The sequence below is a fragment of the Lissotriton vulgaris genome, chromosome 8 (assembly GCF_964263255.1).
Source record: "Lissotriton vulgaris chromosome 8, aLisVul1.2, whole genome shotgun sequence".
In the NCBI taxonomy this organism is placed as follows: domain Eukaryota; kingdom Metazoa; phylum Chordata; class Amphibia; order Caudata; family Salamandridae; genus Lissotriton; species Lissotriton vulgaris.
The window spans coordinates 55,221,861-55,244,805 of NC_141696.1; the positions used below are offsets into that span (position 1 = coordinate 55,221,861).

At 48.4% G+C, this 22,945-nt stretch overlaps 1 protein-coding gene across 1 annotated transcript in view; it reads left to right on the top strand.

Moving 5' to 3' along the window:
- The first annotated feature begins 9,373 nt into the window (after nt 1-9,373).
- Nucleotides 9,374-22,945, top strand: part of RRP8 (ribosomal RNA processing 8) — a 78,335-nt gene continuing 64,763 nt past the window's right edge. Inside the window, exon 1 of the mRNA XM_086933688.1 lies at nt 9,374-10,019. The gene's annotated coding sequence lies outside the window, so the exon portion shown is untranslated. The remainder of the gene's footprint in view (nt 10,020-22,945) is intronic.

The following is a 22,945-nucleotide window of genomic DNA, read 5'->3' on the forward strand; positions in this document are numbered from 1 at the left end:
CAAGAACTAAAAAGTGATTACTACTATTGTTTTGAACTTCTTTACAAGGGAGTGCAGCGGTTTTTCACATTTTCATTATTTCCCTACTGGCTCAATCCGCAACTGCACCCAAAACCATGTCGTACGCAGACATAGCTGGCTAAACCAGCAACAAAGCTGACACTTTTGAATTCAATACCAATGATACTGACAGGATCTACTCATTAATTCAGGAGCCGGAATATATTGCATCAAGTACAGGGTCAATTCAAGCTAATGTGCGTCAACTACTATTCACAGCCAAACGAGAGATCAATCAAAGGCTTCATGCCTCAACACTTATCAGATACCACCGTGTTCAACGCATCCCCAGAGGTCTGCGAATACCTCTTAAGTCAACATTGTGCAAAAATAATCCACGTTTCACGGAAAAGTGGTTTGGTATACTCAATAAATGTTCACTAGACTTGATACTTTTGATTGTCGAAGAACTTTCTAAACTGTTAGAGGAACTTGAAAATGAGGTCAAGCAACTGAAACAAGAACTCAGTCAAAAAATCACATCAGAGGAATTTTCTACTATCTTGGAAGACATCAATAGCAAACTTGATACATATATTAAAGAAATCAACGAAAGAAAACTTCGGAAGTTCAAACGTGATACGGTTGATTACAAATTGGGAGAGGTGTACAATTGGGCCGAGATCTATGCGGCCAGGAGACAAAACCGTAATCCTACCAACAGATCTACAGATGGAGAGACATCATCTTCCGATGATTCTACACGCAGGATGCCCCCACGAGGCAAACCAAGACAACAACCTACAACGGAGAGTACAAGAACTGAACAACCAACCACCTCTACAAATGCCAAAGATTCAACCTCTACCACAACTGCGGATCCTTTTTTAGATGTAGGCCCCGAACCAATCGACAATCGAGGAGGTTCAAAAACCACAGACAACTTACTACCACCGGCGAAATCGACCAGAAGCCACAGAATCTAGTTGTCAATATCTCTCAAAGTTCACTCAGCCACACGCAACAACAAGTCTTACAAAAAGGGTTGAACTTTGTTCTTACGTATCAAACTAATGAACTTGAAATTTCCATCTCATTCTACAAATTTATGAGAACACTACGGCTAAGACATTTCTTTGAGAACATTTGTGTACCTTCCAATACCCAAGACAAAGACACTCTTATGGGTTTACGCCCCCCCAGCAACTTTATTGCCCCCACCAGCCACAAGGTTCTGGATGTTTTTGAAAAAGCAGTGCAACAAGATCTACACACAATGTTTGATACTCAAAAGAGTCATCGGAGTAATTTGACGATCCCTGAAAGACAAGCTATACAACAACTTGCTAACAACCAAACATTGACCATATGTAAAGCTGACAAGGGTGGTCCGATTGTTGTTATGGAGTCAACGTTCTACTCAGAAAGCCTCAAAGAACATCTACACAATACTGATCTATACATGTTGTTGAATTCTGATCCCACCTTTGCTTTCAAAGAGATACTACTCAAGATAATCAACAAAGCTGTATCATCTAACACCATATCTGACAGAGACAAAAGATACCTTATCAAGGACTATCCTCAGGTACCATACATCTACCTAGCACCTAAAATTCACAAGAACTTAAGACAACCGCCTTTTAGACCAATTGTAAGTACTACCAATTCAATACACGCTCCCACTGGTGCTTATATTGATAAACATCTACAAGCTAGCGTCAAAGGTATGACAACATACATTCAGGATACTACGGACTTACTGAACAAATTAGAACAAATTGTGATTCCTAGTGACCAACCCATCATCTTATGTACTATTGATGTAAACGCTTTGTACACCTCAATCCCGCACAACCTGGGATTAGAAGCACTAGAGAGAGCTTTAGTACAAACTGACAAACCATTGGAACTTCAGGTGTTCATATTGGAACTCATGCAATTCATTCTACAACACAGTTATTTTAAGACTCCTGATCACCATTACTACCTACAACTGTCTGGAGTAGCAATGGGCAACTGTGCTGCTCCGGCATATGCCAATCTGTTTATGTACACTTTTGAACTTCAACATATACTCCATAACGCACTTTGGCAACCTTTTATATGTGCGTACTACAGATACATTGACGATATTTTCCTTGTTTGGCAAGGTACGGAGTCTCAACTTAGAGTTGCAATCAATCATCTCAACACTGTTAATGAACGGATTCAATTTACCCATACACTCAACAAGACTGAAATCCCATTTCTGGATGTACTTGTTCAATTACATGACACTAAATTCAGAACCTCCGTTTACACCAAAGTTACGGATCGCAATAATTATCTTCACCACAAAAGTTTCCATCAACCAAGTCTAAAGCGGCACCTACCATACTCTCAGTTATTGAGAGCTAAACGGATTGCATCCACAGAGGAAGCATTCAGAACTAACAGCTCCAAAATATTGGAAAAATTCCACCAGCGTGGATATCCTAAAAACACCACAGTTTGTGCTGAAAACAGGGTTAAGCTCAAGATTCGAGATGAATTACTTAAACCCAAACCTAAGGTTCAACAACAGGATACACGATCTGTGTTCACAACAAAATATTCTACCCATTCTCGTCAAATCAAAGAGGTTATTCGTAAACACTGGCCACTCCTACAATCAGAAACAGATTTCAATCAAATTTTTGAAAAACTACCCATTTTTGCATACAAACGCACCAAAACAATACAACAGCTTATCAAACAACCGTCAATTACCAGTGACATTATCCACAAAGGTACTATTCCATGCCATAACTGCAGTCACTGCAACAGCATAATTCCCGGATCCACTATGACTCACCCTACTCAAGGTACCACCATCAACCTTCGTGTGAATGCGACATGTGATACAACTAATGTGATTTACATGATCAAATGCCCATGTGGCCTCCCATACGTCGGCAAAACTGAACGCAAAATTAAGACCAGGTTGAATGAACATCGCAGTAACATCCGCATTAGAAACCTCAAATCCTGTATTGCTTCTCACTTCATCCAACATTCACACAATCCCAGTCAAATAAGATTTCTAATTCTGGAAACTGTCGATAAACTACCACATCAAGACAATAACAAAAACGTATTACAACGTGAATTATACTGGATTTACCGCCTTCGGGCGGTCCAACCGAAAGGACTTAATGACCGTTTGGAATTCAGTTGTCATTTATGATCCATTAACGTGTTGTTTGACAGTTTATACCCGTTATTTGGTACTGATTGGTCTTTTTAGTAAGCTGTGATATAGTTGCCATACATGTTTACCCAGATTCTTGCATGCTTAGATATATTGTCATATGCTGCCATTCATTCTCTACAGTTGACCATTTGTTTTTTATGGGCAGCCTCATTCTTTTTTCTTTAATAATTATATACTCTGTGTTTGACTTGAGCTTACTCTATCTATATGGTTTTTTTCCTAATTTTATCTAATCCCACCCTTTGTTCTTGACTTTCTCTCATTATTCGGCTTTCGTGGACCTTAGTGTATTCAGTATGCTTTCTTTTGTTTACGTTTCACTGTGTTACTGGCTTGTACGTTCGTCTTTTATGTTTACTCTCCCCAACCATTTTTATACACTCACGCGCGCATGCGTGGCGTCTTCCGGGTTCCTCCTGTGTACGGAGCCTGGCTTTCACCTACACACGGCGCTTTGCCGTTAGACTCCTCCACTGCTTTACTAACGCGGTAAGACTCTTACTTACACCAGTGTAGCGGCGACTTTTATTTACCAGGCTTAAGGTCGGGATCTTTTGGGCACTTTAATAGTTTGTGTGTTCTGTTTCCATTCATTTATTTTTTATACGTACTCACTTGGGATGTTATGTTGGTATTCTCTAGTACTTTTAGTTTTCGAAGTTTGGCACCTTTTTAAGGCGAGTCCTCTGTCACCACACCTAAGTTGTTCTCGTATTCACATTATTCATTTCATTCACAAAACACACTTGCACGTGGAATATTCTACGTTTCATTTGGGTGACAAGCAAGTTTTTGAAGTCACATCACTCATCACCTTGTATTTCCGTGCTCCTCTCATTTTACCATCACTTAGAAGTCCTATTTCCTTTCATCTTACAGACCCCCTGAGGAAGCGCACTGTTGTGCGAAATGCATTGGGGAATCTAAAACCTATGTGGATCTTATACATGCTGTATATGTATGATTGATGCTTGAAAAATACGTCGTGACTGTTCAATCATATGAAGTCAATATGATGTCAAATAAATAAATGGTTGAAACTTCTACAAACATCCTGGAGTAAATACCCACCTTTTATTTGGAATACATTTGGAATACATTTGTGAACCAACATTTAGCATATTCTATGCTCAAGAGTACTACAAGTTTTTCTTACTCGCTGTAAGATTTTCTTTATTTAACTATGAAATGTAACATTAAACAAGTCTTTCAGAGGCAGTACTTTATTAAAGTTCTGTGCACATCTCTAAGTCAGAGGAGCGCTGCCAAGCCCGCTACGCACCAGCCTGAGGAGTGCAGTGAGCTACAGGCTCAGTCAGGCTATCAATTAAATTATATTTTTGAGTTCAGTGTTATTTTAAATGTTAAAATCAATCATTTTACTGAGTCACTATCAGCTGAGCGGAGGGGAGGGAGCACTGGCCAGCCCGTTGCGGAACCAGCACAGCCTAAGGACACCAGTGAGCTACAGGCAGCAGCCTTCAGTTGATGCAGTAAATTAAATTATATTGTCAAGAAGATAATATATTACAGACCTGACTGTGAGCGCCTGCGGCAGCAACGAGTCTACCGGCAGCTGGTCCGGTTGCGCGGCATAATGAGAGGCACCATTTACTGGCGACATCGGTGCGAGTAGTGTCTTCCAAACTAAAGAAACAAAACTGCGGCCTGCCTTTCTAGTGATTTCAGTTCCTATCTTGATGGACACACATTGTTGCAGCCATGTGAAGCCATATCACGTGAATGCTGCAGCCAGCGAGCGCAGCTGAACCTCGAGGCCTGGTCAGCACGACCAGACCCATACTGTGACCTGGTAGATTGCTGTAAACTTTTAATTCAACACCAGGGCAGCACTGCACAGTCTGCAGTAGTGCAGTCTGTCACACTCTGCCAGAGCAGCCCGCGGTTCACACTGCTTGCTCAATGAGTGCTACCACCCTGCTCCACGCAGAAACGGTTGCTCCCCTCACCTCCCTCTCCTGGTGGTATAGTATACATTACTGCTAATCCACTAGCTGTTCTGTTTATATTTCATTTTGATAGCATTGCCCAGCGCTCGTGACTTCTGTCTGTATCTCATTAGCATAGCATTGTGCAGCGCTCGTGACTTCTGTTTATATTTCATTTTGATAGCATTGCCCAGCGCTCGTGACTTCTGTCTGTATCTCATTCTGATAACATTGTGCAGCGCTCGTGACCTACGCGCCTCATATAGAAATTTAACAGTTGTATTTGGGCTTTCTGTGCAGCGCTCGTGTTAGTAGACAACTGACATTGATAACAGATAGCTCTGGGTATAACGCTACTTGCCTCTCATTAAACTCCGCTAGCGCTTTCATGGTGGTGCACCTCGAGGTGTGTAGCGCTTTGAATAAATAACTTTTGTGCTTTTGTTTACCCTGCAGCCATTTTGTATTAACCCCTTGGCCCGTCCCAGACCCTCCCTGCACCTAGATCCCGCCTCCCAGCTGACCCTCCCACGCTCCGCCCCCTCCACTCTCCATTTATGCCAAATGTCCCAACGCGCAGCGTCCACGCGCTACGGCCGCGCCGAAGGTGCGCCAAAGGTAAGCTCGTCTACGCCCGTCCGCGTCTGGACCGCGCCCAGCGCCAGACCCCCTGGTCCCCGTCCCTCCCACCCCTCCCGCATCACTTACGATGCCACCACCCTCCTAGCCCTTAACCCCGGCCGACTCCCCAACTGCGCCCATGCCGCTCCTGGACACACCCATGGACCCTTCTCCTGCAACTCCTGCAAGTTCGACGGCACCAAGTACATCTCCTCATCCACGAACACACAACAGATAACTGACTCCAACCACCTAAAATGCATCCTGCTCAACACCCGCTCGGTCCACAGACACGCCATCGACCTCTGGAACCTGCTAGACACCATTTCTCCCGACGTCGCCTTCCTTACAGAAACATGGATGAATGCCTCATCAGCCCCAGACATCACCATTGCCATCCCGGAAGGATACAAGATCATCCGTAAGGACCGCACCGACCAAACAGGAGGAGGCATCGCTATCGTCCATAAGAACTCCATCCGCATCTCAACCAGCTCAGACGTCAACCTTGCTAGCGCCGAACACCTTCACTTCCAGATCCACACCGACCCCAAGACCACAATCAGAGGCACACTCCTCTACCGACCTCCAGGACCCCGTGCATAATTCAGCGACGTTATCACTGACTTTATCACCCCACACGCCCTCCCCTCCAAGGAATACATTCTACTGGGAGACCTCAACTTTCACCTGGAAAAGAGCAATGACAGCAACGCCACCTCCCTTCTGGACAATCTCGCCAACCTCGGACTCAAACAACTTGTCACTACGCCCACCCACATCGCAGGTCACACACTCGACCCTATCTTCACCTCCAGCAAACATGTCTCCTTCAGTCACACCACTACTCTCCATTGGACGGACCACAGCTGCGTACACTTTATCTACAATAAGACCATAACTCACAACCATCCTCAACCTACTCTGCGAAGAAACTGGAACAAAATCACCATCGACCAGATCTCCTCATCGCTTCTTCTAAACCCCCCTGCCCACTCCTCAAACCCCGACCAAGCAGCCATTAACCTCACCCAATGGCTATCCAACAGCGCCGACATCCTAGCACCGCTGAAAAAACGTAAAATCAAACTAGGCAGCCAAAACGCCTCCTGGTTCAACGATGATCTTAAGAAATCGAAGAAACTCTGTCGCTCCCTCGAGAAGGCCTGGAAAAAAGACCCAAACACCAGCACCAGGGACGCCTTCAAAAACGCCACCCGCATACACCACCAACTAATCCGAGCTGCCAAGAAAGCCGCATTCAAAGACCGACTAGACAACAACGCCCACAACAGCAAGGAATTATTCAACATCGTCAAAGAATTTACAAACCCCTCAGCCAACTCCAATGATATCACCCCCTCTCAAGCCCTCTGCGACCCCCTAGCTTCGTTCTTCCACAACAAAATCGCAGACATCCACAACAGCTTCGACAACCGACCCGGAGACCAACCCACCCAACCTTCTGCAGGACCTTCACCCCCCCTTGAACATCCTTAATGACTGGAACCCAATCTCCAGTGAGGACACCATCCACCTGATGAACTCCATCCACTCAGGATCCCCCACAGACCCCTGCCCTCACCACATCTTCAACAAAGCAGACTCCATCATAGCACCACACCTCCGAGACGTCATCAACTGCTCACTCAGCTCCGCCACCTTCCCAGAAAGCTGGAAACACGCAGAACTTAGCGCCCTTCTGAAAAAACCCACAGCGGACCCCACCGAACTCAAAAACTACCGCCCCATCTCGCTCCTTCCATTCCCTTCCAAAGTCATCGAGAAAGCCGTCAACAGCCAGCTCGCCGCCTTCCTCGAAAGCAACAAATCCCTCGACTCCTCACAGTCTGGCTTCCGAGCCAAACACAGCACGGAGACCGCCCTCATCGCAGCAACAGACGACATTCGAACTCTACTGGACAATGGAGACACAGTCGCCCTCATCCTCCTCGACCTCTCCGCAGCCTTCGACACAGTCTGCCATAGCACCCTTCTACAGCGCCTCAGAAACATCGGAATCCAAGGAAAAGCACTGGAATGGATCACCTCGTTCCTCACCGGAAGAACCCAGAGAGTCCGCCTCCCACCATTCAACTCAGAGGCCTCTGAAGTCATCTGCGGCGTACCCCAAGGGTCCTCACTCAGTCCCACCCTCTTCAACGTTTACATGAGCCCCCTCGCGGCCATCGCACGCCAACACAACCTCAACATCATCTCCTACGCGGATGACACTCAACTGATCCTATCACTCACCAAAGACCCTAACACCGCCAAAACCAACCTACATGAAGGAATGAAAGAAGTAGCCGAGTGGATAAAGCACAGCCGTCTGAAATTGAACTCAGACAAAACAGAAGTCCTTATCTTAGGTACCTCCCCCTCCGCTTGGGATGACTCTTGGTGGCCAGAGGCCCTTGGAAAAGCACCCATCCCAACGGACCACGCACGGAACCTGGGCGTCATCCTGGACTCCTCACTCTCTATGAACAGACAAGTCAACGCCGTTTCATCATCATGCTTCAACATTCTTCGCATGCTCAAAAAAACATTTCGCTGGATCCCCATCGAAACCAGAAAAACAGTCACCCATGCACTGGTTACAAGCCGCCTGGACTACGGAAACACCCTATACGCCGGTATCACCGCAAAACTCCAGAAAAAACTCCAACGCATCCAGAACGCATCAGCCAGACTCATACTAGACATCCCGCGTAAAGACCACATCTCTAGTCACCTGAAAAACCTCCACTGGCTTCCCGTCAATAAGAGGATTACTTTCCGCCTCCTAACCCACGCACACAAAGCACTTTACGAACTTGGACCCGAATGCCTCAACACACGACTTTCCTTCTACACCCCCTCTCGCAAGTTACGATCTTCCAACCAAGCCCTTGCTACCGTACCTCGCATCAATAAAACCACCATGGGAGGTACATCCTTCTCCTACCTCGCAGCTAAAACCTGGAACTCACTCCCCACTCACCTTCGTCTCACTCAGAACCACCTTGCATTCAGAAAGCAACTTAAAACTTGGATATTTGACAAGTAATTCCCCCCTTCTTCAAGCGCCTTGAGACCCTCCGGGTATGTAGCGCGCTATACAAATCTTTTGACTTGACTTGACTTGACTCCTGTTACTGCAAGGAAGCACTATAAATGTATTACTTTGTATTTTAGAGCAGTGATGTGAACCGCCACACTAAAATGTGTTAGTCTAACCCTTGATGCATGGCATTTGGCAGAGCTGTTACCAAGTTCAAAAAGTTGGTCTGTATAATATCTATGACTACATTTATGCTCTAGGTATATTTAATATTATTTAAAAAAAGAAATTGAAGAAATAGATTGTCCATTTAATAAGAGTGAGGGAAAATTGAGGCGAGAGTAAGTTAAAGAAATATTTACACGACTTTAAGTTGTTGGCTTGAAAAATCGCGCTCGTTCTCCAACATTGGTGTTGAAAGGAGCGAGTATCCCATTCCAACATGGCGGCCGCGTTACTTGCTCTGAATGTGGGCGATGCTTCTGTTATGGCACAGCAGTCCTCCGGGTGGCGCTGCGCTCTCCATCCAGTGAACCCTCTACTGGTTCGGTTCTGCTCTATCCGCCGCCGCGCTCTATGGTTCCTGTCCATGCTGCCCATGCTGGAGAGTCTGTGGACAGGCAGCTGGGGACAGAGGGGCTCACCAGGAAGAGTGCAGGGGACGCCAGGGGCAAGGCAGAGAGGGGGCACAGTGGACCAGGGACAGTCCAAAGCATACCAGCCATATGCTGACGGGTCCAGGGGCGAGCAGCACTGTCCGTGGTCTCTGGCTGGCATCCCTGGTTTGTGGGTAAGGGAGGGGACAGCAGCACTGGTACAAGTGCTAGGAAGAAGTATACAGGCAGAGGGGGTCAGGGACAACAGGATAAACACACACGGGGGCTGCAGGGAGGGGTGGTGGAAAAATCTTTAATAATGCATGCCAGTATTTTAGCATTAGGACGAATGCGCCTGCAGTGACAGCCCAATGCATAGAAGTATTGATGGTCAGGCCACGGGAAGCCACAAAAGGGGTATGTCTGTGGGCAACATTGACTTGTGATTCTCGAGGGGGTTGGGTTTTCTAGAAAACAGGTGGATGTGAACTGTGAGGTGAACAGAATGCTAGCGATGTAACCTCCCCTCTGCCGCACTACTAAGGATCTGTGCTTGAGGATTACCTATGCAGGTGAGAAGGCGGGCTGGGAGGTACACCAGAACCCCTGGTATGCGTGGTTTAGCGTAAATCAAAGTTATGACATAGAATGTTTTATTTAAAACTTCAGCTTTAAAAGAATCAACAGAGTGCAATTTTTACGTTTGTCTGAATATCTAATGAAGTGCTTTTTCCTCTCTTTTAATTGATTTTTAACAGCATATACAAGTACATTTCAAGTTTGAATTGCTTTTTCACCACCATGTTTGCTTTTAGTTAAGAAGATCCCAGACCTAGCACTATAGTTTCTGTTCCGAGGCAGAGTGATGCTTTTCCATGTCAGTGTGTATTTGGATTCTTGCTCAAGGCAAACTGTTCCTTGTTATGCTCTGTATGTTTCAGCTGATATTAGAGTGTTGTCGTAGAATGTTAGTTTGTGGTTCCATTTCTATAACTGGTTGAAGGTACGCTCCACTGGTGGTCATTTGGCGAACATCTGGACAAGAGCACAGTACTGGCTCCTTGGCAATGCATGTCTTTTTGTCAAATCTGTTTTTATTAATAGTTGAAGAACAGAAAGAAAGAAAAAAAAAGAAAATATGCGACAATTCGCACAACTTTCCACACAGGGGGCATTTGGAAACGTAAATTCAGGCGGTAGAGATGGCATGGACCAAAGGAGCATGTACAACCAAGTTCGGAAGGCCACGAGTCCAGGAAGACAGGAAGCCTAGCTCATTACCAGGATGGAATAGCACAAAGTCAGGGCCATCAGCTGGAGTAGGTCCTAGTGCATAGTCAAAACAGTGAAAGAGGCCAGTGTTTCCCTCCACTCCGACCATCCCACCGCCTCAGCCGTAGGTCGGGGCTTTGCCGAAACCTGAACGAAAACCCCCCCTACACCACCCTTATTCCCTCCCCCCTCCCCAGTGGTGGTAGCTATATTCATTCATACACAGTCACTTGGGTGGACAACATTTACACTTGGAATAAATGCAGGGCACGCACCGTGGGTGGGCACACCGCAGACGGCAAGCCTTTAGAGAGAAAGCGAACCAGGGGGCCCCAGCGGAACGTGAAGTTCCGAAAGTTGCCCAGAAAGACCTCAGCCATGCGTTCCATGCTTAATAACTTCCATAATCTCGCATGCCACATTGAGAGCGCCGGAGCGTCCTCCTTCTTCCATGCCGCCGCCAGGGTCAGTTTGGCCGCGCCAATACACAGCCAAAGTATCTTTTTATCAGCCCTGGTTTGATGTTCAAGATTCGGATCTCGAAGACCCAGCAAAATGTGGACCATAGAGTCCGCAAGCGGGTAGCCCAGAATCTCCTTAATATGGGATAGGATCTCCTCCAAGTAGGGACGGATGACAGGGCAGTCCCACCAGATGTGCTTGAAGTCTCTCAACAGGCCACAGCCCCGCCAACATCTGTCCGAGGAGCCCGGAAAAATTCGGCTCAACTTAGCAGGATAGAGGTACCAGTCCATCATCGTTTTAAGATGGGCCTCTCTAAGCTCCACCGAGTAGTTGTGTTTAGCTATATCATGCCATAGGTGGGACCACTCCTCATCTGAGATATTACGTCCAAGAAGTTCTTCCCAAAGGGACATGTATCGTGGTCTGGGGGAGATAGTCGTAGAAAGCAGGAGGCCGTAAAGGAAGGAAATGACCCCCCGCATGGTGGAAGTCTTAGAAAGGAAGGTTTCGAAGGGGGTAAGCGGCCTCATGGCCGCGTCTCTGACCGAGGGGGACAGCGCCCAGTGGAGTAATTGGACATGGTGGAACCGCTCCGACTGGTGGACCTCGTAATCCCGTCTACAGTTGTCAAAAGTGAGTGGGGCGTATTCGTGGAACAAATGCGTGAGAGCTAGGCAGCCCCCCTCCCTCCAGGCATCAAAGGGACCCTCGCGTGTAGCAGGTGGAAAGGCAGGATTAAAGTGTATAGGTGTGAAAGGGGAAGAGAATGTCGTCCAACGTTCATCACCGGAGACCGAGTCCTATACCTTCAAAGTAGTGCTGGTGGGGGTACTAATGTAGACATTCAGGGGCCTATCACATTTAGGTTTCCAAATCGAATCCCATATTGTTCTCCCCGCTACACTCCTGTCCATGTGCAACCAATGCTTCTCCGAGGTAGGCTGGGACCACTCCTCCAATACCCGCAATTGTGCCGCCTTGTAGTATAATTGCATATCGGGAAGGCCCACCCCTCTCTCCTTCCGCGGGCGTCTAAGAATGTTAAATGAAAAGCGTGCGCGACCCCCCTGCCAGATAAAGCGGAGCATCAGTGTTTTGATACGGCGGAAGAAGTCCCTCTCAAGAACAATAGGTAGCGCCTGGAAGAGGTATAAGAGTTTGGGAAGCAGGGTCATTTTAAGCGCGTGGATCCGCCCCAGCCAAGAGATGTACAGTTGTCGCCAACGGGCCAGGTCTCCCTGCAACCTCTCTAATAGGGTAGGAAAGTTGGCAGAATACAGTTTCCCAATCGTGGGAGTCAGATGGAACCCCAGGTACAATATGGAGGAGAGTGTCCAAGGCAGAGGCGTAAGTGGCCGAAGACGGTCCACCTCCGCTGAAGAGAGCGTGAGGTTGAGGTTATAGGATTTATCGTGGTTAATCTTAAAGCCCGCCACTTCCTCAAAGCGCGACAAGGCGTCCTGAACGTGGGGAAGGGAGGAAGCGGGGTCCGAAAGAGAATGCAGGCCGTCATCGGTGAACAGGGTGATCTTGTGTTGTTCCCCAGTGAAGGGCAGTCCCCGAATGTCTGGGTTCTCCCTCACAGCGAGTGCCAGGGGTTCGATGCTCAAAGCAAAAAGCAGAGGGGAGAGGGGGCAGCCCTGCCTAGTACCACACGAGTGCGAAAAGAACGCCGACAGATGACCATTAACGGTCACCCTAGACCGGGGGGTACTGTAGTTTGCCTTGAGCATCGCCAGGAATTTGTCGAGAAGCCAAACGCCGTCAAAGTGTGGAATAAGAAGCTCCAATCCACCCGGTCTAAGGCCTTCTCGGCATCAAGGCCTATGAGATCCTCCGGAATCTTGAATCTATTGGCCTTCTCTATCAGATGGATCACTCTTCTGGTGTTATCATGAGTTTGGCGTCCTTTAATGAACCCCGATTGGTTCGGGTGGATAAGCGCCGGCATCAAATCCTGGAGTCTGTGAGCGATGATGGAAGAATATAACTTGGCATCCACATTAAGGAGAGCTATTGGTCTATATGAGGAACACTTAGACGGGTCTTTCCCTGGTTTGGGGATGATCGAAATGATTGCCTCCGCCATGGAGCCCAAAGTCGTGCCTGTCTCAGCCATGGTATAAAAAAGTTGCACCAAAAAGTCAGTCAATTCAAAGGCATAGGTTTGATAGAAAAGAGCCTTAAACCCATCCGCTCCTGGGGCTTTTTGGGGCTTCAGTGCTTTAATGGCATACAAGACCTCCTCCTTGGTAAAGGGAGCCATGAGCAGTTCGTTCCACTCCGCGGATACCCGGGGGAGCGGGAGTGCGTCTAAGTAATCTTTGTCTCCCTGGGTCAAGGGCTTCTCCCGAGTACAGTGCTGCGTAAAAATCTCCGAAGATGCCAGCCTTGGCCTCATCACTATGAGTTAAAGTCCCTGCTGCATTTCGGACCCCCCCACGTATTCCCTCTCCCTCTTGTCCCTGAGTTGACGGGTCAGGTGTTTTCCCACCTTATTCCCCTGTGAATAGGAGAGGCGTCGCAGTTTCAGCAAGGTATATTCCACTCTGTTATTGTAGTGTGCCCTGAGTTTGCCCCCGACAGCCGTCAGTGGCCTCAGCGTCTGTCTGGAGGGGTTTTGTTTGTGTGTCCGTTCAAGAGAGGAGAGTTCCCTCTCCAGCTCCTCCCATTCCGTCCGTCTCGGCTTGTTAAGGGCGGCATTAAGTGACAAACAGCTGCCCCGTATCGATGCCTTGAAGGCGTCCCACCTAATTAAAATCAAAGTATCAGACTCGTGATTAAGGTAAAAAAATTCGCAAATAGCCTTCCGCACCTCTTTACAGGATGTGTCATCCCGGGCGAGGGAGGCCGGAAAGTACCACTTGCGATGAACGTTGCCTCCCGCTGCCCAGTGTAAGCAAACCGTGAATAGACTATGATCAGAGACAGATAGGGGAAAAATGTGGGCTCCGCGCAGGTTCTCCCGCAGGGATTGGCTCAAAAAAATGTGGTCTAAGCGAGAGTAAGAGTGATGAACATGGGAGAAGAAAGTAAAGTCTATAGACTGGGGGTGGAGAAAGCGCCAACTATCGATAAGACCCAAGTCCCCCATCCTACTCTGAGTTTCTGTGGAGAAAAGGCCGTGTGTCGGATCTCTGGTGATGAGAGCTGTCCATGTCTTTATGCCATACCAGGTTAAAATCCCCCATCACTATCAAGGCACCCTCAACGAAGTCCTCCACAATCCTCAGCAGACCCTGTATAAACCCATTCTGACCTACATTGGGAGCGTACAAGACCAAAATAGTGCACAACGTACCGAGGAGCAACCCCTTAACCATTAGCCAGCGGCCCTCTCTGTCGCTTCGCACTCCCATAGGTTGGAAGTGTAAGGACGAGCGGAAAAAAAGGGTCACTCCCCTATGCTTCGTGGGGGCTGAGGACCTATAAACGATGGGGAATTGCTTATGCTTAAGGCAGGTTTCATCCTTTGGAGCCAGGTGAGTTTCCTGAAGGCCCACCACGTCTAACTGATGATCAAGGATATACTTCCAGACCTTCTGGCGTTTCTGGGGGGAGTTCAACCCTTTCACATTCCAAGTACCTAATGTGAGAGGCATCACAAAGTTAACGCCCCTCCCTGCTCTGCAATCAGTAGTATGCTATCAGACCCCCCCCCTCCCCAGCCAGGACCAGAGCCTCTCAACCCTCCCCCAATCGCAGGGGCAAGCAGGGCACGACCGTTGACACCCAATATCGCACCACATCATGCTAGGAACAACCCATGAAAAACATGGACACAGACCAATATATCAGGGGGTGGTGATCTCTGGCCCCGAGACAAGCCCACCCGGTGGACCCTGTCCATCCGAATTTCTTTGAGGTCGTCTTCCGCCAGGATATGCAGGAAGAGGGCTTCCACATAGCCTCGCAGGTCCCCCCCCCCCCCTCTCCTTCCCAGGGCACTGCTCGGATCCTGATATTATTCCGGAGCAACCTGTTCTCTAAATCCTCTGCATGGGCCTGGAGGTCCAAATTTTGCTCTGTCAGACGAAGCACATCCTGCTGGAGCTGGTGCACATCGCCCGTTAGTCCCAGATCGTGCTCTTCCAGGGTTGCCACCCGCTCACCAATGCCGTCCACATCCCTTCTCACCTCACGCAGGTCCGAAGTGAGCTGGGAGCGGAGCTCTGAAATGTCATCCTTGATAGACGTAAAGAGTTCTACCATAAAGGCCTTGGTGGCAGGCGTGTCGCCGTCCCCGCGTGGGGGCGTCTTGCGGGTCCCCGGGGATGATGCAGATGGTGGGCCCTTCGGCACTCCATCCTTGCCGGGCTTGTCCTTACGGGGTCTGGTCATCGTATCCCCAATCCAAAGGGCCACTTGAGTACAGAAGGGTTGGCCCGACCACACAACACGGAGAGCAACTCAGGTGTCCCCTACCGAGGCTATGCAACACCACTTGTGTCCCCCTAGATCAGCAGCCTGGGTCTCTTGGTGGGGAATCACTCAGATGTCCGTACCACCGGAGTAAGAAATCTATAGGCACCGTCGGTCTCCCCCACCAATTGGCTCCACAAGGCGTAGGACCGCCGCGCTGCGGGACCCGGTCAATACCGCCCGCTCCTCCAATCACACTGCCAGGTATGGGTGGAAATCCCGGGCAAGGGGCCCACAGCGCGACCACAGGTGGACGGTCCCGGCTGCAGCCGCCTCTCCTCTCCCCGGACAGACCGGTAGGGATCAGGGCCCCACAGAAACAGTCCAGGCCTCAGTGCCAAGGCCACACCACCCTACGCGGAGGAAGCTCTGCTCCGGTCCTCTACTGACCGATCTGCCTTTGGTCAGTCGCCAATCCGCGGGCTCACCCCCAGCTCTCAGTCCGCCTCCACTTCACCAACGGATGGCCCCCCGCACCACGCGGAGCTGCGGTCTCACCGGCGCCAAGGCCCTGCGCTCCAAATGGGGGTCTCAAGCAGCCCTCCAGGCAGCTCCTGTCTCAGGCCTCCGCAACACCAACTCCGCCGCTCCCTGCACCGGTCCGGAGGCACGGGGGGACCCAGAAGCACAGCAGGGCGCCCGGCCCGGACAGGCCCAAAGCACCGGCCTCAATTAGTGGGCGCCCGCACCTGCGAGCCTCCCGATCTCCAGACGCAGCACCACTCCAGGGGTCTGTGAAACCCGGTTCCGGACGAAGCTCGAGGCAGCCTCACCGCAGGGCTCCAAGCCTTCTGCGCGCAGTCTCCAGTAGCTCGAGCAAGTCGCCCCGGTCAAGACGGGCGCGGGTGCCAGCCGTAGTCTGATCCGGCAGGAGCAGCGAAGGCCGCAGAGCCAGGCCCCGTCCGCACCTCTGTGGATCGCCGCTCTATCCGCTCCGGCAGCAGGAAAGCGACACCGCTCGCTCCCCCCAGGTAACGGGCAACGGCAGGCACAGGTTCGAGCCTGAAATCCGCCCCATGAGATAGCTACTCAATGCTGGGTAATTCGAGGCGCCGGAGGGATACAAAACCAGGTCTCACTCCGTCGCCATCTTGGCCACGCCCCAGATGCATTTCTTTTAATGAATTAAAGACTATCTTAGCCAAATCCTCTCTGCTTGGTGTATCCGAAGAGCAGGAGCCACAATACAGAGTCCATGATGCCTTATGCACTACTATAGTCCTTGGGGTTTGAAGGTAGAGAATTTTTTAAGCATCAACTAGATTTGGTACTGGCTGAGGGAGAAGTTAGATCACTACAAAAAAGTGGTAAAAAGATTAATTGCACGAATCTACATACAACCCAGTTTAGTTGTCCTGCGTCATAAGTTTTTCAAACAAGCACAAATGCAGAATGAAAATGTTGATGTTTACATTAGCGCTCTAAGAAAAGGATGTTCAGAATGTCACTTTGGAGTATTTAATGATCAACTGGTTAGGTCCCGTTCATTGGCCACTGCTCAGACAAGCACATTCAACAAAAACTATTAACCTTAGGTGTTCCTTTTTTTTGAAGCTGTAATTATGTTGGCTGTAAGTGTGGAATTAGCACAAGTATCCTTTAAAGAGTTCAATGTACAGCCTACAGTAAAAGAGTGTTAATGCTGTATCCAACATCCATTCTATACGTAGAGATACCAAAAACACAGGAAAGAGTTTTTTTAAACGTACAAGCTTTTGTTTTAGATGTGGCAACCTTCTACATGGCAGGGAAGGCAAAAAGTTTCCTGTCAAAAATGTAGCATGTCATAAATGTGAAAAAGTAGAGCACTTTGCTAAAGTGTGTCAGAGTGGTCAAAACAGAGGGTACAAAAGTCAGTAGTGTGGTGGAAGATGATGAGGCAAGTGATCAACTCATGGTAAAGGAATTTCATGACTGGATAGTGGTTGTCACTGATGAAGGAGTGGTCAGTGGCAACCCGAGCAAATGTGGAGACCCTATATTGACATTGTGGTGGGCGATAACATTTTGCATTAGTTAGTAGATTCAGGAGCGCTCATAACAATGGTAACGTCTGAGTTATTCCTCAAGACCTGGGGTAACAGGCTGTTGTTCTCACCTGATAGAGCACCAATGTCCTATGAAAGAAGGAAGTATTTATTGAGGATATTTTAGAGTTCGAAGGGCGCTAAATTCAAGGGAAATTCTACGTTGCAGTTAGAGGCCTCAATATTTTGGATGCTTCCACCAGGTTTTCTGTGGGATGGTGCTCAAACTGGGGGCTAGTGAACACATTATGGTCATCAAAAATTTGCCTTTGTAAAGTAAAGGTAAAACAAGGAGCAATCCTGGTCGAGTACAAGATTAAATCTGTTCCATTTAGTCTTAGGGAGGACATCAAATGAGAACTAGATAACTTACAAAAGAAAGGAGTGATTGATCAACAGTCTCAATCCTATGGTTATCACCTATAGTCGTGGCTGGTAAGCGTAATGTAGAAATGTGTTTGTGCATTGATTTGAGGAGTCTTAATAAGGAAATCTGGGTAGATTCCCACCCTCTACGCAGGATTACTGATCTTTTGGATGAGCTAAGTTCTGCTAAATGGTTCTCTGGAATTGATCTGGCATCCACATACCATCAGATGGTGTTGGAAGATGGCCGCTGAAAGGGAGCCCTAGTGTGGAGCTCCGGGGCTAGGGATCTCCAAATTTGGACTAAATCCCCGAACAACCCCAAATTGTGTCTCCATACCGAGCGGAACCACAGCCAGCCGATCTGAGCCGATCCAAGACGAAACCAAGCCAGAAAGAGCACAGAAGAAAGAAGCCGACGAGAACTAGGTTACCTGGTCGGTGAACTGGACGCGTCCTCCCTCAGAGCCATCCCGTGATGAACATCCCGATGGGGGGCAACAGCTGTGGAGTATTCGTAGGACAGGCGACATCTGTGCTGCAGCACAAGGCAAGCCGGTGAGTCGGGAGAATCGGAGGAGCCATCTGCGGCAGCCCCCGGTGCCTGTGGACACGGGCTGGCCGCTGCGGAGGTGAGGGGCGGAGAGATCTTCGGGACCGTCGGAGAGGGTGCGTCCATCCCTAGCCCCGGACCTTGCCCTCGCTAGCTCGCACAGGGGGGAGGCGTGCGACAGCGTAGACGGTGAAGCGAGACGGTGGAGCGGCGCGCCTGACCTTAAAATGGCGGCCGCGTGAGACACAACTACTGCCTCAGTGAGTGCCTCTTACCGCGAGCGACTGCTCCCACCTAATCACAAGGATAAACAACACAAGAGCACGGACAGCGAAAGAGGACTGGGGCCTCGAAAACGAAGTCTACAGAGCCATATCTGTCCTAAAAAGAGACAAGCATTGGAAATGCAATAGGTCTCGCACCATTAGAGTTAGTGCTTTTAGAATTGTTTTTTTTTTTTTTTGTAAATGTTTAGCATTTTTGTTTCCTGTAGCCAATGCTAAAGAATTACAAATAAAAAAAGCCATAAACATTTCTTAAAGCTCTAACTGAAATGGTCTGAGACCTATTGCACTGTGTGAGGGTGAGGGGTTGAGGGTGAGTGAGTGAGGGTGAGGGTGGGTGAGGGTGAGGGGTTGAGGGCGAGTGAGGGTGAGTGAGGGTGAGGGGTTGAGGGTGAGTGAGGGTGAGGGGTTGAGGGTGAGTGAGAGTGAGGGTGAGTGAGGGTGAGGGTGAGGGTGAGTGAGGGTGAGGGTGAGTGAGGGTGAGGGTGAGTGAGGGTGAGGGTGAGTGAGGTGTTGAGGGTGAGTGAGGGTGAGTGAGGTGTTGAGGGTGAGTGAGGGTGAGTGAGAGTGAGGGTGAGTGAGGGTGAAGGTGGGTGAGCGGTTGAGGGTGAGTGAGGGTGAGGGGTTGAGGGTGAGTGAGGGTGAGTGAGGGATTGAGGGTGAGTGAGGGTGAGTGAGGGTGAGGGGTTGAGGGTGAGTGAGGATGAGGTGTTGAGGGTGGGTGAGGGTGAGTGAGGGTGAGTGAGTGTGAGTGAGGGTGAGGGGTTGAGGGTGAGTGAGGGTGAGTGAGGGTGAGGGGTTGAGGGTGAGTGAGGGTGAAATTTGTAACTGACATTGGTTTTCCCAAAGGAAACATTCTCTGCACTCATCCCTGAAACAATTGAACAGAAATACGCCAAATTCTAATGGCACAGCAGTCTTTTCGTCATCCAATGCCTCTTTTTGATGCAATTAATTCTTTTTCAGCTGTTTTGGAGATGGAAGCGAAAATGTGACTATTAGGAGTACATGTGCCAATTAGATGTGTGTAAAATATATATATATATACTGCCACGACTTCCTTCGTTTTTTGCAAAAGAGTCAAGCACTCCAAGGGGGTAGCGTAGTGGATCTTTATTTAGCAAACAACTCCACCAAACAGACGCGTTTCGGAAAATCCTTAGTCAGTGTCAACTATGATCACTGCGAGGAAGCTATTTAAACTAAATGACGTCACCCGAGTAACAAACTCGATGACGGTAGGGAACACTCTCACAATGCATCGATAATGGCGGCCATCTTAGCATGGTACTTTTCATTGCATCACAATGCTTACTCTTTAAATAACATAATCCTTCTGTTAGAAAACAGTCCTTAAATGTGCAGTTATGGCAGTATCATGCCCCTACATACAATTTCATGTGCCGGTTACATTTGTGTAAAACATTCTCATAATTATTTATAATTCACAACAATCAATGCTGTGTATCAGCTTTCCTGGGGTTAGCGCGGGACGATCTCCCGGGTCCCAAAACAAGCTGAATGCTGGTATTATGGGGCCAGCCGTCTTATCGGGTGGTACTGGATGTTGTTTGGGAGCTGCAGTAGGCGGTGTGAGGATACTGGATGGAAGAGAGGGGAGGGAAGAGAGGGGAGGGGGGAGGGAAGAGAGGGGAGGGGGAGGATAAATGCGACACGGCGGGAAGGGGAGGGGGCGGAGCGGGTGGTGCTGGATGTTGTTTGGGAGCTGCAGTAGGCGGTGTGAGGATACTGGATGGAAGCAAACAACTCCACCAAACAGACGCGTTTCGGAAAATCCTTCGTCAGTGTCAACTATGATCACTGCGAGGAAGCTATTTAAACTAATTGACGTCACCCGAGTAACAAACTCGATGACGGTAGGGAACACTCTCACAATGCATCGATAATGGCGGCCATCTTAGCATGGTACTTTTCATTGCATCACAATGCTTACTCTTTAAATAACATAATCCTTCTGTTAGAAAACAGTCCTTAAATGTGCAGTTATGGCAGTATCATGCCCCTACATACAATTTCATGTGCCGGTTACATTTGTGTAAAACATTCTCATAATTATTTATAATTCACAACAATCAATGCCGTGTATCAGCTTTCCTGGGGTTAGCGCGGGACGATCTCCCGGGTCCCAAAACAAGCTGAATGCTGGTATTATGGGGCCAGCCGTCTTATCGGGTGGTACTGGATGTTGTTTGGGAGCTGCAGTAGGCGGTGTGAGGATACTGGATGGAAGAGAGGGGAGGGAAGAGAGGGGAGGGGGGAGGGAAGAGAGGGGAGGGGGGAGGAGAAATGCGACACGGCGGGAAGGGGAGGGGGCGGAGCGGGTGGTGCTGGATGTTGTTTGGGAGCTGCAGTAGGCAGTGTGAGGATACTGGATGGAAGAGAGGGGAGGGAAGAGAGGGGAAGGGGGAGGGAAGAGAGGGGAGGGGGGAGGGAAGAGAGGGGAGGTGGGAGGAGAAATGCGACACGGCGGGAAGGGAAGGGGGCGGAGCGGGTAAAACAAGACGGACGTGCACGCGCTTTTAAGCTCAATGCGCATGCGCATTGAGCTTAAAAGTCACGGGCACTGCAAGGAATCGCCACGATTCCTTGCAGTGGATAAAGAGTGGATAAGCCCCCATAGTCTCGCTTGCTCGATGCGCATGCGCATCGACAGGCGAGACCTAAAAAAGGACCACCGAGCCTTGGTAGTGGAAAGAGAGAAGGGCCGAGAAAAAGCAGAAAGAGACTAAAGAACAGGAGTAGTGGAAAGAAAGAAAGTCTTCTCTCCTCAAGAGAGTGGAAAGAGAGAAGGGAGGAGGAAAGGTGAAAAGGACTAAGGATTTGGAGTTTTCTCTCCACAATAAACTAGCTGATCAGAATCACCGGACATCTTATACTGAGTAACTTTCAGCAGACAACCCCTTTTTGATATTCAATGCCATCTATTTAATTGATTACTGATGATGCCATCAAAATTTCAATGGATTTCGGCGAACACGATCTCACTATGATTAACTTTCCTCATGGACTATTTTTCATCTGATAACCCCTTTGATTACCAAAGTTATTTAATTAATTAATTACCACGCATGGCATCACAACCACAAAGGTTCAATTGTGATATACGATAGCTTAACTGCTAGGTCTAATTAGAAGATACCTTCTACAGGAAAACCATACCTATACTTCTGAAACTGTAGACCTGGAATAACCTCAACGCCTGGACCCTCCATGACCATACAATATAAGAAGTATACTTTAGCAGGGAACTATTCAGAACAGATAGACAAAGAAGTCGGAAGACCCACAACGATAGGCCGACATGGATGGAAGATACCGAAGCGTGACCAGACCCAATGCAAGGAGTATTGAATACCCATCTACCCTATCCAAAAATGCTGCAAAAAAATTCAAACATAACACCTTAAGAAAAAATCCGGACACCCTATTCGTTGACCCTTATTTTGATAGAGTTAAGGGCGCTATGATGAATGATCTGATATTCTACACTGACAAAACTGCTAAATGGCGTAATGCCTTGACTAAAACGCTATTCACGAAAGCTATAAAAAACATACCACATGGCACTAAAATAACAACCTCACTAACTAAAAGAAGCAATACTGAACTTTACATTACTCTATATAAAACGGGAATAGTTCTGATACAAGCAGCTAACAGAGAACTCGAGAAATTTAAGATAACTTTCAAAACCCTGAAGGAATCCATTGAAGGCACAAGCCACCAACAACACATGACCCCACCAGTTGTCACTCCCGACCCCAACGACCCTATCACCAGTAACTCGAACCAATCGGGCGACCAGGACAATCTAACCTCCAATCCCAGAGATGTCACTAGATTTGAAAGTGCATTACCAGAGATTATGATAGAAGGGATCATGAAGCCTACTAACATTGGAAACAGAGTGAAGAATCTGGCCCTAAGCGAAGAGCAGATGGTGCCAGCTCTAAACGCCCCCACGCCTGAAGTGACTACCTCAGCTCCAAGGAAAACCCCTGATGAAGATAACCACGCCCTTCCTCAACAACCTGGGAATGTGAGTCTTGAATATCACAGTTCCTTACCCATATATTCACCCCCTACAC